The sequence below is a fragment of the Protopterus annectens genome, chromosome 9.part0 (assembly GCF_019279795.1).
Source record: "Protopterus annectens isolate FY-2018-M chromosome 9.part0, PAN1.0, whole genome shotgun sequence".
NCBI lineage: Eukaryota > Metazoa > Chordata > Ceratodontiformes > Protopteridae > Protopterus > Protopterus annectens.
The window spans coordinates 714336282-714351821 of NC_056743.1; the positions used below are offsets into that span (position 1 = coordinate 714336282).

The 15540-nt window shown below is 39.4% G+C and overlaps 1 protein-coding gene across 1 annotated transcript in view; it reads right to left on the reverse strand.

Annotated features, from left to right (window-relative positions):
* LUZP2 (leucine zipper protein 2) overlaps positions 1 to 15540 on the reverse strand; it is a 4367081-nt gene that overhangs the window by 3080926 nt on the left and 1270615 nt on the right. The window lies entirely within an intron of this gene.

The following is a 15540-nucleotide window of genomic DNA, read 5'->3' on the forward strand; positions in this document are numbered from 1 at the left end:
TTTTGATGTCTGTAAAGACATTTGTTTCTTTTGTTCTCTTGAGAGAAGGTGACATCTAGTCCATATATCTTCTGGTAAAGTAATCACATTATTAGTTTTAATAAATGAAAAGGCTTCCTCTAAGTCAATAAAAGTCCTTATCACATTGGCATACAGTATTATTATCTTAGCTGGATATGCAAGTTGTGCCTTGAGGTTATTTTGTTTCAGAAACTTTATCATTGGCCACACTTTTTTCCTTTGTTCCATTATTCCAGATGAATAGATGTTATCACATCTTATCAGGCTCTGTTTATATTTTAGAGGTGCCTTCCTCCAAGCAAATCTTAAAATCAGTTCCTTGTCCAAGTATGAAAGAAATTTGATAATTATTGACCTAGGAAGAGAGTTTGGGTTAGTGGCAGGTTTCCTAAGAGCTCTGTACACCCTTTCAATGCCAAGGGAAAGTCCTTTTAAATTTAAAAAGTCAGGGATCCAGCTTGCTGAAAAGGAAATAATATCCTCACCTTCTGTGTTTTCAGGTAATCCAAAAATCCTGAAAATAATTATGTTATTTCTCCTCTCCCTATTTTCCAAGTCATCTACTTTATTAGCCAACCAAGTGTTTTGTTTAAGAAGCAGTTCTTTCTGTGTTTCCTCTTCCTTAAGTCTGCTTTCCAAGTCATTTAGAGAAACCTCTATTCCTGTTACCTTGTCTGGTGGTGTAGCATTTCCTTAAGGGTGTCAGCCTGTTTTTGACTGCTTGTTTTAAGATTTTCTAGGTTATCTTTAAAATGATCCATCTTCAAAGACAATTCCTACAGGGTAGATGTCAGCTGTTGTAGTTCCTTCTTTAAAGCAGCATCCTGGTGAGAATTCCTTGAGTTGCTCATTTTAACAAATATATCTCCAAGCTTTTTGACAGGAAATTATTTGTAAAACTTCACCAAAGTTTCTAATTATGTAAATTAGTCATTTATCTACAAGATTTTATACTTTGAAGAAAAAATAATATTTTTTCCTGTCTTATTTAACTAGTTCTATGAAGCTGTAAAATACTGCTGCTTTCAGTTAGCCATTCAGGGTCCACCCCCCACCCCCACTCCCTGTTTGTTGATGTACCTTATTACTGTGGTGTTGTCTGTTTTGATAAGGAGAACTCCTGGCTTGACATGGGGTTTGAAGAATGTCAGTGCCTTTACTACTGCCATCATTTCCTTATGGTTGATGTGTAAGGGAAGGCACTGGGCATCCCAAAGACCTTGGGTGCACCTGCCTTCTAGGTCAGCGTCCCAAGCTATGTCTGAGGCATCAGTGGTAATGGTCTGCACGGTTGTGCAGAGGGTGAAGGAAAGACCCTTGTTCTGGGCACAAGCCCCTGCCCACCAGAGAAACGTGGCCCTTATACAGGGGATCAGAGGTACAGAGGTCTCTAGAGGCTGAGAGTGCTGACACCAAAGGTTCTTTAGGTACCACTGAAGTTTTCTCATGTGAAGCCTGGCCAGAGGAATTAGAAGGATGCAAGATGTCATGTACCCCAAGGCTTGCAGGAACTTCCTCGCAGTGAGGTGACTTCTGGAAGCCAGTTGGGTAAAACAGAGAGGCAGGAAGCTCTGCTTTTCTGGGGATAGAAAGGCCATTTGGGATGCTGTGTCCAGCAGTGCTCCCAAGAAAATGATCTTCATGGAGGGTGTTTGCCTGGATTTCTTCTCATTGATGGTGTACCCTAAGGAGGTTAGGAGGGTTTTGACAAAGAGGAGATTTTTGAGGAGCTTTTCTTTGCAATCTGCCTGAATGAGACAATTGTCCAGTTAACGGTAAATTTGTATATTTTTCTATCTGCAAAAGGCTATGGCAGGGGCTAAGCATTTGGTGAATACCCTGGGAGCAGTAAATAAGCCAAAGGGTAGTGAAGAGAATTGAAATTGTTCTGAGCCTGCTCTGAACTGAAGGAATTTCCTGCAGGATTCCCTTATGGGGATGTGGAGGTAGGCATCTTTTAGATCTAGGGTAACTAATCAGGCATTTTTTGTCAGCAGAGGCAGCAGCTGTTGCAAGGTTAGCATTTTGAATTTGGGGACCACCAGGAAGGTGTTCAGAATGGATAGATCCAGGATGGGGTGCCAAGTACCCTCCTTTCTGGGAACAAGGAACATTCTGGAATAAAAGCCTTTGCCTGTTTGATCTGAGGGGAAGGTTTTACTGCCCCTTGGGATATGAGAGTTTGGACTTGTTTCAATGCCTCTGCCCACTGATTTGGAGGCAAATTTGGGTACTCTCTTGGAATTGGGAGTTTGTTGAAGGAGTATTTGTATCCGTAAAAAATTATCGTTAAGACCCATTGGTCCTTTGTTAAAGAAAGCCAATTTTCTTTGCAGAGGGAGAGCCTTCCTCCTAGTTTTTGGTGAGTGAAAAGAGAGCAGAGGGGGGGAGAGGGAGTCATTGAGAGTTTCTGCCATAAAGGGATGGCTTAGAACTCCCTGCCTTTGGAGTAGAAGTGGTCCACTGTTGGGTTCTCTGCTGTCCCTGGACAGGAGTATGGGTGGTTCGTTCCTGCGGGGCTTACCTTGCCCCTGTCTGTTAGGTGCAGGAAAAGACCAGTGTTTTGAGGGAAAATTCCTGCCAAATCTAGGAGGTTGTACCTGAAGGAAATCTTTTACTGTTTGCATTGATTTTGCTTTGTCTCCATCTTTTTAAGCACCTCTTCTGCTTTTACTCCAAACAAGCAGTCCTTATCCAGGGGTGCAGTAATTAGTTTAGACTTGACATCATCAGGGAGAGGTTGTTCTTTCAACCATGCATGTCTCCTAATGACAGATCCTGACACTGCTGCCCTGCTTGAGGCTTCTAGGGTATCATATCCACAGTGTAATGAGTGTTTAGCCACTTGACAAATAGAGTGCAGTAAATCTGCTAACTTTTTCAAATTAGCACATTCAAGAAATGTTAAAAACTTTTGTTTTAGTAGCTCCAAAGTGTGTTAATATTTTAACATATGGAACTGACAGTTGAGTTTTCTGATAGCTAAGGTTACAGAGGTGTATACTTTTTTACCCCACCTGTACAGAGCTCTGGAGTCTTTGTCAGAAGGAATAGGGTTCTTTGTAGAACTAGCCTTAGTTTCTTTAGGTCTCTGTGTAATGACCTCCAGGTCTGCAGCAGGATTTCTGTACAGGTATTTGTGAGACTCTGGTACTCTAATACCTGTCAGGTTTTCTGGGAGCAGGTGGGAGGGCATCAGGAGTTAAACAGGATTCATGGAAGACATCATTAAGCACCTCCAAGATAGGAGGGAAGGCCACGGGTCTGTGCTGGAGCAGGTCTAGAAACTCTCTTCGTCTTTTCTTAGACTGAGGAAAGTCCTGGGATTCCCAGTGGAAATGTTCCCTGAGTGTGTGAAGGGTTTCCACAAAGGAAAGATCTTCTGGTGTGGAGGCAGAAGGAATGGATTCCTCTGCATCTGAATCCTCGTAAGCAGTCAGAAGTTGTTGTTCCTCTTGAAAATCTAAATAATCAGACTCCTCAGAATCCTTTTCTGTCAGTATTTCAGGAAAAAGGTCTCTCTTCCTTTTGGAAGCAGTGGCCTGACCACCCCTGATAAGGGTGATAACATCCTCCATTTTACGCATTTAAGCTTGGGGTGGAGTAAAATGTGGCTAGAGGTAGTTTTCCTAGGAGTGGCCTTGCCTCTAGGCCTAAGAGTATCCATCAGTCTGAGAGAAACTGTAATCTGAGAAGACATCTTTTTTTGTCTAGATTCAGTAGAGCAAAAAACCTCCTTCGGAAGCCGGTGGCTGCATCACCACTCAGGACCCAACTAAGGCAGAGACAACCAAAGACTCAGAAGATGAAGAAGATTTCTGCGGACTCCAAAAATTTCTCGGTAGAGGCCTGTGAAGGTATCAAATCGAGCATCAGGGGCTGCGAAGGCGCCTCACTGAATTCCGGAGAACTAATGACCTGCTTAGCGACAGAGTCATCGGAAGCCTTCACCTTGTGTGGTCTGTCTCTATCTTTATCCTTACATTTTTTCAGAATGTCTACGGATTGTTGGCAGATGGACACCATTTCAGAATGCAAAGATGGAAGATGAAACCACCTGGCTACAATAAGAGCTCTACAACGAATGGTCTTTGCGTTAAAGAGGGCACAGAACCAGCAACGGGGGATGTCGCGGTCTGGGCCTAAACAAGTCTTGGTGTAATATTTGCTTTCCACAGGTGAGAATTAACTTTTTCTGACATCGGTTATTGCAAGAAAAAGGATCCCAACGGGGTACTTTGCTTTAGACGTTTTCAGCTGTAATTCAAACTCTGGTAGCAACCGACCAGCACACTTGTGAACTGCTTCTGCTATGGGCTCCATGGCAAGAAAGACTGGTGGAATGGCATCAACTGCCTTCCTTTATAGCACTAATGACCTGATGTCAGACAGCAAGTGACAGCAGCTGATGCAGAAAAACATTGACTCTGGTATTCGGGCCGGCCAAGGGCTACCACAGCAGGGATAACCCCACAGGTTATGACTGCCAACAGTGAAACAAAAGGAACATCCATAAAATGGAGAAGAATCTATGTATGACATGGATTGACTAAAAAAAGCATTTGATGGTATCTGACATTCATGGATAAGAGTGCTTAATGTATAAGATACTCCCTTCACTGATCAACTACATCACAGTGATGATGAAACCGTGGCAGACCACTTTGCAATTAAGCCATGATAAAGGACAAATTATTATCCCAGGGATAAAAACTCAAAGGTGGATATTTCAAGCTGTCTCTGTCACCGCTGCTATTTTGTCCTGCCCTTGACCCATTAAGCAGTCTACATAACAGCTTAGGCCATGGCAATAATTTGGCTCCCAGAAAACAATGAAGCGTAGACTTCTCATCTTCTCTTTATCGATGATTTAAAACTTTAGAGCTTACCAGATGAGGAACTGAAAGCGCAACTGCAAGTTTCCAGACTTTTTCAGACAATATAAGAATATCATTTGGTCTTGATAAATATGCAAAAGCAACCTTTAAAGCAGGAAAACTGCATCACCAAGAAAACATCAGTCTGTGACAACAATGTGATATAAAAGAACTTGAGCAAGTTTGGGAATTGATGCAGGATCAACAACAAAACATGAACAAATGTGAATAAAACTTAGTAAGGAATAATTTAGAAGACTTAAATTAATCCTGAAAAGAGTGATATCTAGGAATAAAATTCAAGCTATAAACCAGTTTGCTCTTCCTGTCCCAACTTACTGATTGACTGGCCCCAAAACATGTTGGACAGATTTAACAAGAAAACAAGAAGGTTATTTCATGATCACTAAATGATTTATAAAAGTCATTGCATACCAAGATTATATATTCCCCATTCCGAAGGAGGGATGGACCTACTTGCAACTGATTATGTGTATAGATCTGCAATCGTGTGACTGTATACATCTGCTGACCTCACAAGACCCAAACTTAGTGAAAGTTTTGAATCATGATAAGAATAAATCTAAAATGACTTCTCTGCTTAATATAACAGAAGCATATTGGTGTCAAGCAGGAATGGGAATCTAATCAGAAGTAAATAAAAATCAGTCAGCAACTGAATGTGCCACAAAACAACAGAAAGAATATAAGGGGAAGGACCAGATGAGAAGGCAAAAAATGTATAAAATGCATAAATATAGTTGCAAGTATAGAAAATGTCTGGAAGAACCTCATGTTGGTCTGGAACGAATGCAGGAATGATTAAGGAGAGGTGAATTCAAGCCAAGAGATGAAAGGTTAATACTGGTGGCCCAAGACAGAGGGCTACATACAATTTGATTTACAAAGTCCACTGAACATGTGGGAGAAATAGACAAATGTAGGTTTTGTAAAACAGAATTGGAAACATTTACACACCTTTTTGCTGGTTGTGACATACTAATGGCAGAAGGACTGGATACTGAAAGGCATAATAATGTGGGAAGACTGTTGCACTGGGGATTGTGCAAACATTATGGTATTAAAGTGGGTGAAAAACACTAGAAACATCAGCCACAAAGCATCACAGAAAATGATGAAGTCTATATCACATGGGATCATCCATTACCAACAGTTCAAAGACAGATGCTAGAAAAATGGATATAGTGGTCTACGAAATGAAGACAAAAGTAGCATTAAACACTGAAATCACTACGCCCAGTGACTACAGTGTCTTGAGTACAGAGACACAAAGTCATAAAATATCAGGATTTGCAGGCAGAAACGAGAGCAAATGTGGAAGAAAGATACCCAGGACAGTTGCAATAGTAGTAGGAATGATGGGTCTTATAAAAAAGAATCTACAATTGTATTTAGATGCATTACCAATACATGTAACCCAATACGTATCGCAGAACGAGTCATTACTAGGCACACTACAGGTGCTGTAAAGAACACTTCTGACTGACATCAAAAATTGAAACAATACTAAATTTCATGAACTTAAATTCCATTCCGGTTATGGTATTAGAAACCAGAAAAATTAGGAGAAATTAAAAAAAAAAATTGGGGATAGGGTATTTCCCTCTGCTCAAGAAAGGAGAGAGACAGACAAAAGTCAGAGACTCTAAGAAGGGTGACAGAGAGGTTGAATGAACAATGTTAGTAAGAGTGAAGGAGGAACAGTTTTGTGTACAGAAATAAATGACTTGGAAAGGAAACAAGGGCAAGGTGTGGATAAAACTGCTGAAGAAAGCAATATTTGATACAAAAACTAGAAAAATATTGCATCAGAGAGAGTACCAAAATGGATATTTAGGTTGTTACCCTGTTTGTTGGATCCCTCTGAAATCCAGCTGAATGATGGCACATATACAAAGGACTGGGTAACATGTCTTTCTCACCACTTTGCACAGAATGAGTTTCTCTTAAGGAGAGAGGAGGAGCTCTGATGCTGTCCAGACACAAAATGATGATGTACACACAACATGCAATTGAAAAAGTTGAGTAAGTTAGTTCAGTTTTAAGTAAAATAAAAATAAAAAAGTAGGAGTACGCCATTATTTAGAAATAATGAGGACCATATAATCAGATGAATACTTGAGTCTTTGAACAAAGAGCTAGGGAGTGATGGTTCATTTGGAAAAATGAGTAAACATCTTTCCAAAAATTACTGTATAAAGGAGCAACATGGGAAGTAAGCAACAGACACTGGGTAGGAATTCCAATGAGCAATGTCAAGTAAGTTAGATAAGCAGACAGTACAACCATCAATTCCAAAAATCATACCTGAACTAGAGCTACTATAAAGAATTAAACAGCTCACAGATCGGGCACAGAAAAAGAGGAGAAAGCAGATGCCGAAAATTCAATTTCAGCACTACCATAGTGAAGGCAAATAAGCAGAGAGAGCAAAACATGCCTTACACAGGTAAACAATCTCTGAATGTGGAGGTAAATTTTATAAATACATTGAGTTGTACAATAGTTATTAGAGATTCTAAAAGCAGTTGTCAGGAGGGGGAGGGTAGTGACAGAATCTGACATAGAAAAAGAAAAAAAAAAAGAGAAGATGGGTACAAATAAGGAAACTAGAAAATTGAGACCCCAAATTAAGAGGAGAATGGGATCTATATTACATAGTCGAACTTCAAAAAGTTTGAACGATTTAATATCGAACCCTAATATCTGAAACACTAAAATAGCGAATACAAAGAATAGAGATTTTTTTTCCCAGAAGAAAAATCGCTGTTCCCTAACAAAAAAAAAAAGAAAAACCTGCAACCTGAAACTTAACTTAAAGTGGGGGGACGGGGGGGCTTCACCCCCCACACACCCCCTACTTAAGTATACCAATTCCGAGATCACACTACAGTGGAGGAAATACCAAAGCCCAGAAAACGGCCCAGCGATTTTGTTTCCTGGGAAAAAAGTCAATGTGCCGTAGCTTCGCTGTTTTCAGGTTTTGGACTTTCAGGTTTGATATTACATTGTTTGAACTTGTTGAGAATGGAATAAGGAAAAGACGAGAAAGATAATGGAGTGTTAAAACATGTGGATAAAAGAACATGGGGATAATGAGAAGAATTACTTCTTGGAAAAGTGAACAGGCTGGAGTGAAAAACAAAATAAAAGAAAGTATCAGGATACATGAGATGCACAAACTCAGATATTGGTGATCCATTACATACATTTGCCAGAGGAGGAAGAAAGCAAAACGCTGAGGGGTGGGGGATATGTGGTCACAACAGATTCATTATGGGGAAAGAAAAAAGCAAAGCGGTGTGCCTTTGTTAAAAAAAGAATGCATGGACACTAGAAATAGGAGAGAGGAAAGGCAGATACTGGAAATGGTCCATAGTAAACCCGAATACAAAAATAAAGGTCTCAAAAGGGATCCTAGCAGAGATTTCTAGATTCTAAGAGGGTATTGCTTGAAGATAGGGGACTGGAAGATAATCACATAAAGTGATCAGAATAATAATGAGCCGAGGAATAGGAAAGTAACCAAGGAAGACAGATACTTCAAGTACATGAAACAAATAAGATGAGTAGATACCTCGGAGTGAAGAGAAACAACAGGGGAACAGGAAGGCTTCACTGATATATTTACCTGGTCCAAAATAAATAAGTCTTGTATAAATTTAGAGTATGCCCAAAATGAAGTCGGAACTATAACAGAAGAAATAACAATATCAGGTCATGCAATGGTAGTGGTAAAGATGAGAGGAGAGGAGAGGAAAGTGGAATAACAGAATACCAATGGAGATCCAGAACATACTCACTAGAAAGGTAAGAAAAAAAGATTTAAATAATGAAAATGTTGGTAGAACTGCAAAAAACACAGGGTTCATGGGTTCATAGGTAGGTACTAGGCTATCTGCCCAAGGGCATGTATAAGCCTAGCCAGAGTGTCGGCTTTCGCCACCCCATTGATTAATTAACTGAGCCTCTGTCAAGTAGAGCCAATGAAGCACACCTTACTGCCTGTTGAAATAAATGTTATTGAAAGGTGCAACAGTTGTATAGGGATTTTACATTCAAACACCAACATTATTTCAAGAAACTTATTAGGCACACATCTACAACAACACTGACATTTACAAGTCATCAGCAAAAGAGTATCATCTTCCTCTCCTTGAAACAGAAGTTTTCAACACGGTCAAGTTTAAAAGCTCTTGCTCATTCATTATTATGCATGCCTGTTTTAGAAGTCTACAACTTAAGCACTTATTAGGCAGCTCTTAACATGCAGAGTTGTCAAATTGGTCTCCTTGCAAGTCCACAAACTCCATCAAGTTGGATGATATTTCTTCTTTCCAGATTATCCAGCTTTACTTCTACTCAAAAATTACAAGATCACAATTCAAGTGACTCCTCTATTCACCCCTGTAAGGTGTTTTTTCTTTGTTTACTAGAGTGCAGCCACAGAGTTAGTATATTGAGGTAAGAGGAGTGGGGTTAGTAAAGCCACCCCAGACAGTGGGTTCTGGAGGGGGGGGGTTATATCAATGATTGCGAAGGACTTTATTTAGAGAAGATGTGTTGTTGACCTTTTGTGATCAGTGATATGAACATTTGGGTGGTAAGATCTCAACAATTCATAGGGAGGACCACTTAACTCTACACAGGGTTCGACAAATGTAGAATGAGAAGAAAAATATGAAACTTGTCTTCTATATGCAGTTTGCTACCAACAACTTAGCAAAAAAAATGCTGATGACCTCAGTAAATGACTACAGTAACTTATGTTTTCTCCATCTAAGTACAATTACACATCTGTGAAAATTATGTTTGCAGAAATATTGTTGGAAAAAAATTACAGTTAAGGCAGCATGCAGTATGTCATTGTTTCTCATAAATTCAACAAAATCTGGCTTTTCTGTTTAACTTGCTATTTGCAAGTCTTATGTTTTACTAAACAATGACAATAAGGTAGCAATCCAATAATTTATTTTATCCACACTTCTAGTATGTTGGAATAGTCTTCATATAATGATCAGTGAAGTCAGTTACAAGCAAGCAAACAAAAAAGCACAAGTTCTCAGTGTCTGGCTGTAGAGCAAACAGTTAAATTGGTTTAATTTCAGTGGACCAATATAACTCTATAAAATCTGACCTGAAGCTTCTAACATCTAAATGATTAACATGTAGATAACAGAAACTTTAGGTCAGAAAACTGACACTATAAAATGTATAGGGTATGTTCATCACAAATTCATAAATATTCCAAGACCACTAAGTCTTATGGTTTTCATGCCTTGCCAATATCCTCCCTCACGCTGTACATCCTTTCTCCAGGATGGTCATACCAGTCAATCCCAGGGTAAATTTGTGGCCAACCATCTAGCCATCAAGGTTATGTTTAAAGGAGCACAGTGAGTCACACTGCTACATGTAGGGTAAGCTTATTCCAACGGTTTGGGAGACACTAGGTTACTAACCTGTCCCTCCAAAGTGTTTTATTTATATGTTGATGAAGATTTAGGTCCCTTCTAGTACTGGTGGAGATATTGGACTTGCCTCATGAGGTACAGGACAACTGGGTCTCTAATGGCACAGTAAGTGAGACAGATGTCCCTTCAAAAGTCTATAAGACACTAAATAAAATGACATAGCTTCCAGCCTCTCTTGGTAGCCTAGGGACTTTAGGTCTATGATTTTTTGGTTAATAACCTTCATGGTCTTTCTAAATGTTTGAGATGTTTAGTAAAATACATCCCAAAGGGGGCACTGTACTCAATAACTGCTCTGACCAATGCTGAAAATAAGGGTGTGATTACTTCTTTATCCCTTGATGATATTCATTTTGAAACTAGTTGTGTTAAATTAAAGGATTCCATGGCAACTAATGTCATAACAAGTATTGTCCCACTTCTGAAGAAACCCAACCCTACCTGCCTCAATGACTTCAGACTGGTTGCCTTAATCTCAAACGTCATGAAATGCTTTGAGAGGATTGTGAAGAAACATCTGTAAGTCTGCCCAAGTCATTTGATCCTCTCCAGTTTGCATACCAGGCAAACAGATCAACTGCAGATGCGATATCAGTTGCACTACACCTTGCACTAAAACACCTGGAATGGAGGAACAGCTATGTAAGTATGCTGTACTTAGACTTCAGTTCTATATTCAACACTGTGATACCAATGCAACTGGTGGATAAGCTCATGAAACTCAGGATAAACAAGCACCTATTTAACTGAACTTGACTTTCTGACTGGAAGACCAAAATGGACGTGTGCTGGAAACACCGCCTCTCAATGCATAATCCTGAATACGGTGTTCCCCAAGGTTGTGTGCTTAGCCCCTTGCTCTTCACAATTCTCACCCATGACCGTACTGCAAAACATACCTCAAACCATATTATAAAATTTGCTGATGATATCACAGTTGTGGGTCTTATTAGTGGTGGGAATGAATATAACTACAGGGATGAGGTGAACACTGATTGCCTGATGTGACAGGAACAATCTGGACCTGAATGTTAATAAGACCAGAGAAATGATTATGGACTTCAGGAGAAAGGCAACAGTTCACCAACCACTCACTATCAAAGGGGAGGTAGTAGAGAAAGTCAAAACAACCAAGTTCCTGGGCCTTAACATCTCAGATGACCTCTCCTGGACTGTTAATTCCAACTATATAGTCAAGAAGGCTCAACAGAGGCTTCACCTCCTGAGAAAGCTCAAAAAGGCCAGGCTCCCAGTGGTTGCTCTTACCACTTTTTGCAGGGGAGCTATCGACAGCATCCTCACTAGTACCTTTATAGCATGGTTTGGCAACCACATAGTTGCTGAGAAGAAGAAATTACAGAGGGAGGTGAGGATGGCTGAGAAAATCTTGGGCACAAACCTCCCTTCTATTCATGAGCTTTTCTTTACAAGAGCAAGAAAGAAAACATACAACATACTAGCTGATTTGACCCAGAAGACCCCCAACTGGTTCTCAAAACCTGCGTGTGGAAGGAGGTGCTGCAGCTTCTGCCGTAGGACTACCAGATTCAGGAACAGTTTGTATTCTACAGCTGTGAGGCTTATTAACTCGGACACCAACCATAATACTTGATACATTGAAGCATCTTTTTTTATTTAATCCTGCAGCTCTGAGCAATTACCGCCAGAATTACTATTACGCAATTATGATGGCTATACTGAGTCATGTCTAAGGTTAACAAGTGCAATACAGTAACTAAACAGCTGCTATTCACTAGTGTCTGTTTATTTTCTGTCTTAACGGTGAAGAGGTTTGGTGGTGGGTATTTATTTTTTGTTTATTATTTATCACTGGATAATGGGTATTGAGTGAGTTTATGTAATGTGAATACAAATTGCATGTCATAAGTGTTATTTTCTTTCTTATGTTATTCTCTGATACCACTGTATCTATGTTATTTGCATTGCATTGTTCTCGTGAGCTGACATTTGTAATTTTGTTTAGGCTGCACTTGTGGGGTCCTAAATGACAATAAAGTTTCTTTGAATCTTTGAAGTTTCTTTGAATCATATGATGATCAAAAGAGAGTGAGTTATCAACTTAAGTTCCTAAGTCACTTAATACATTTTTGCAGTGCAGTGTTGAGCTGTCCATACAATATGATTAGGGGAGGGGATGTCTATTAACATGATAACACTATACTTTTAACATTTAGTTTGATCCTCTTTTTAGTACAAGAACTTATTAGTGAGAGTTCATTCTGGAGAGTTTGAGTGTCAGAGGGTGACTTAACAACAACCCAAAGTTTGCAGTTGTCTGCAAACTTTGTTAAAAGAGGTCTTGGATCTGCTTAAAGATCTCAGAAGTAAATGCCAATGAAGGACAGGTCTCATCACCAACCCTGAGGGACACTGCTAATCACTTCCATACGTTATATTGAGAAACCTGAAACTAGCACTAAGTGGGTTCTGTCTTATCAGGTTTTCTATCCATCTTACCACATGTTGATTAATTTACAAAGCATTCTGTAGGGTGCCAGCATGGGGAATGGTGCTGAAGGCCTTAGCCAAATCAAGATATGTCACATGTACTTCATGGCCACTGTCTACAACCTCAGTAACCCTTTCAAAGGAGTTTACCAGCTTCAATACACAGGATATACCCTTCACAAAGCGAGACTGTTGGAGCTCAAGCCTAATAAGATTCTTGTAATCACAGTTTATGAGGTCAATAAATGGTCTGTAACCTGCATATAAGGCTTGCAAGGCTGATTGGTCTGTAATTACCCGAGTCAGTTTTAAGGCCACACTTATGAAGGGGCATCACTATTGCTGTGCACCACTTATCAGGGGCAAAACCAGTAGCTAAACTTAAGTTAAATGGTTTAAGGAGTGTATATGCAAGCACATGTTTAAAATTACTAATTAAGTAACCAGATATATACTTGGATCCCACACATGAATCATTTTTGGCCTTGGCTATCATTTTCAGTAAAATGATCTATATACTGTATATACCAATATATATCTATATATATATAAATATATATATATATATATATATATATATATATATATATATATATATATATATATATATATATATATATATATATACAGACCTCTTCAAGTTTTACTTCTGAAAATGTTGTGGCTAGGACTTCAAAAGTTCTTCAAAGCACACACAAATCCAGCCAGTCAAATTTATTATGCTTACTGTGAGGTCTCAGGTTATACCTAGGCACTGTACCAGACAAAATATATACTTTAAGTGGGATCATGCAGTTAAACATAGATGACCTATTTGTGAGCTGAAATATCTGGTCCCACACTGAGTTTTAATCTGTGGAAGGAAAATTTGAGCATCACTTTTACGCTCATTAATGCTGACCCACTGCCTAGTTTTATGCATGCCTGTTTTGGAGGGAGGGAAAGAAAGTACATTGAGAGAAAAAGGGGGTGAAACAGAGTGGAAGTGACAAGGACAGGAAGAAAATACAAGAGCAATTAGAAAAAAAATATAATCTGGGAGATATTAGATATACAAAAACTATTAACAAAAGGAGGAGGGTGGGGAAAGAACGGCAGTGAAGCAATTCCCGCAAAAGTGGAAAAATAAAAGAATTTTGAATAAGAAGATAGCTGAAGAAAAGTTATATTTTATTGACAGTCCATGAGTCCCAAAGGCAGTGACCTCAAGATTAAGACAGGAGGAAGTACAGAGGGGAGTTTTCAAGATAAGGAGAGAAACAAATGATAGAACAGATAATAGAATGGAAAAACTTTTAAAGTATAATACCGGAAAATTATTCAATACAGAAGGAGGGCAGGGTGCTAGCGTGAGAGAGGACTGGCAGTTGCCAATACTTGAGAAAGTAGATGAAGAATGTGGGAAACTGACTGCCACAATAAGGTAAAGATGCTCTAGAAAGGGTTTGGCGTAACATGGCCAGATGGAAATCCCCAGGATCACAAGGATAATTAAAGCTCTTCAATAAAGTGATTGATGGTTCATCTCCACCAGACTCATGTGAAGAGGATATAATATCAGTGATACATAAAGAAGGTAAAGACCCCATGGTTCCAGCACTGTGCTGTCCAATATCCATACCAAGTTATGGCTAGAAGTGTTTTATGCAACTATTATCTGACAGACTCAGAAAAATACTTTTGAAGATCATAAAAAATGATCACATGGGTTTTGTGGGAAAGAGGAAGAGAGATTATCTCATCAAAGTTGTGGTGATCATGCAGGAAGTGCACAACAGAGGGGAACAGATAGCTCTAGTGTCATTAGATGCAGAAAAGCTTTTGACAGAGTAGTACAAGGTTACATGCTTGAAGTAATGGAGACATGGATGCTCCGAGATAAATGTTTAGATATGATTAGGATAGGCTATCAGGGTCAACGGCTAAGATAAAGGTCAGAGTGATATTATTGGGGGGGGTGGGAAAGACATACTATTATAAGCTGATGGTGTTTTGCTAGAGTTACCTAATCATAAAGAGGATCTATGCAAGACATGTGGATGTCATCAGCAGTTTCGGAAAGTAATCAAGATATAAAGTTAAGATGAGTAAAACCAAAGCAGTTTTGGTCAAGCAATGTGACTGCAGAGTTCTGAACTTAGTGCTACTGGTGTAAAGCAAAGTGACTGCAGAGTTCTGAACGTAGTGCTACTGGTGTCAGGCAGAGTGACTGCAGAGTTCTGAACTTAGTGCTACTGGTGTCAGGCAGAGTGACTGCAGAGTTCTGAACTTAGTGCTACTGGTGTCAGGCAGAGTGACTGCAGAGTTCTGAACTTAGTGCTACTGGTGTCAGGCAGAGTGACTGCAGAGTTCTGAACTTAGTGCTACTGGTGTAAAGCAGAGTGACTGCAGAGTTCTGAACCTAGTCGTACTTGTATAAAACAGACTCTAGGCAGCAGGAAACTGCAAACCAAGGAAAAAAATAAAACTAATGGTATATTTTCTTTTGAGATACCTTTTGCTGTGAAATGGCAACACAGAATAGACAATGAAGTGAGACAGCTTATGTGTGTGTGTGTGTGTGTGGGGGGGGGCATAAAAGAAAATAAGGCTCTCAATTGACCTGTAGTGTTAACCAAGAAAATAAAGAAAGTGATTTTTGTTTAGAACTACCTTATACAAGTGAAGACATAGGTGTT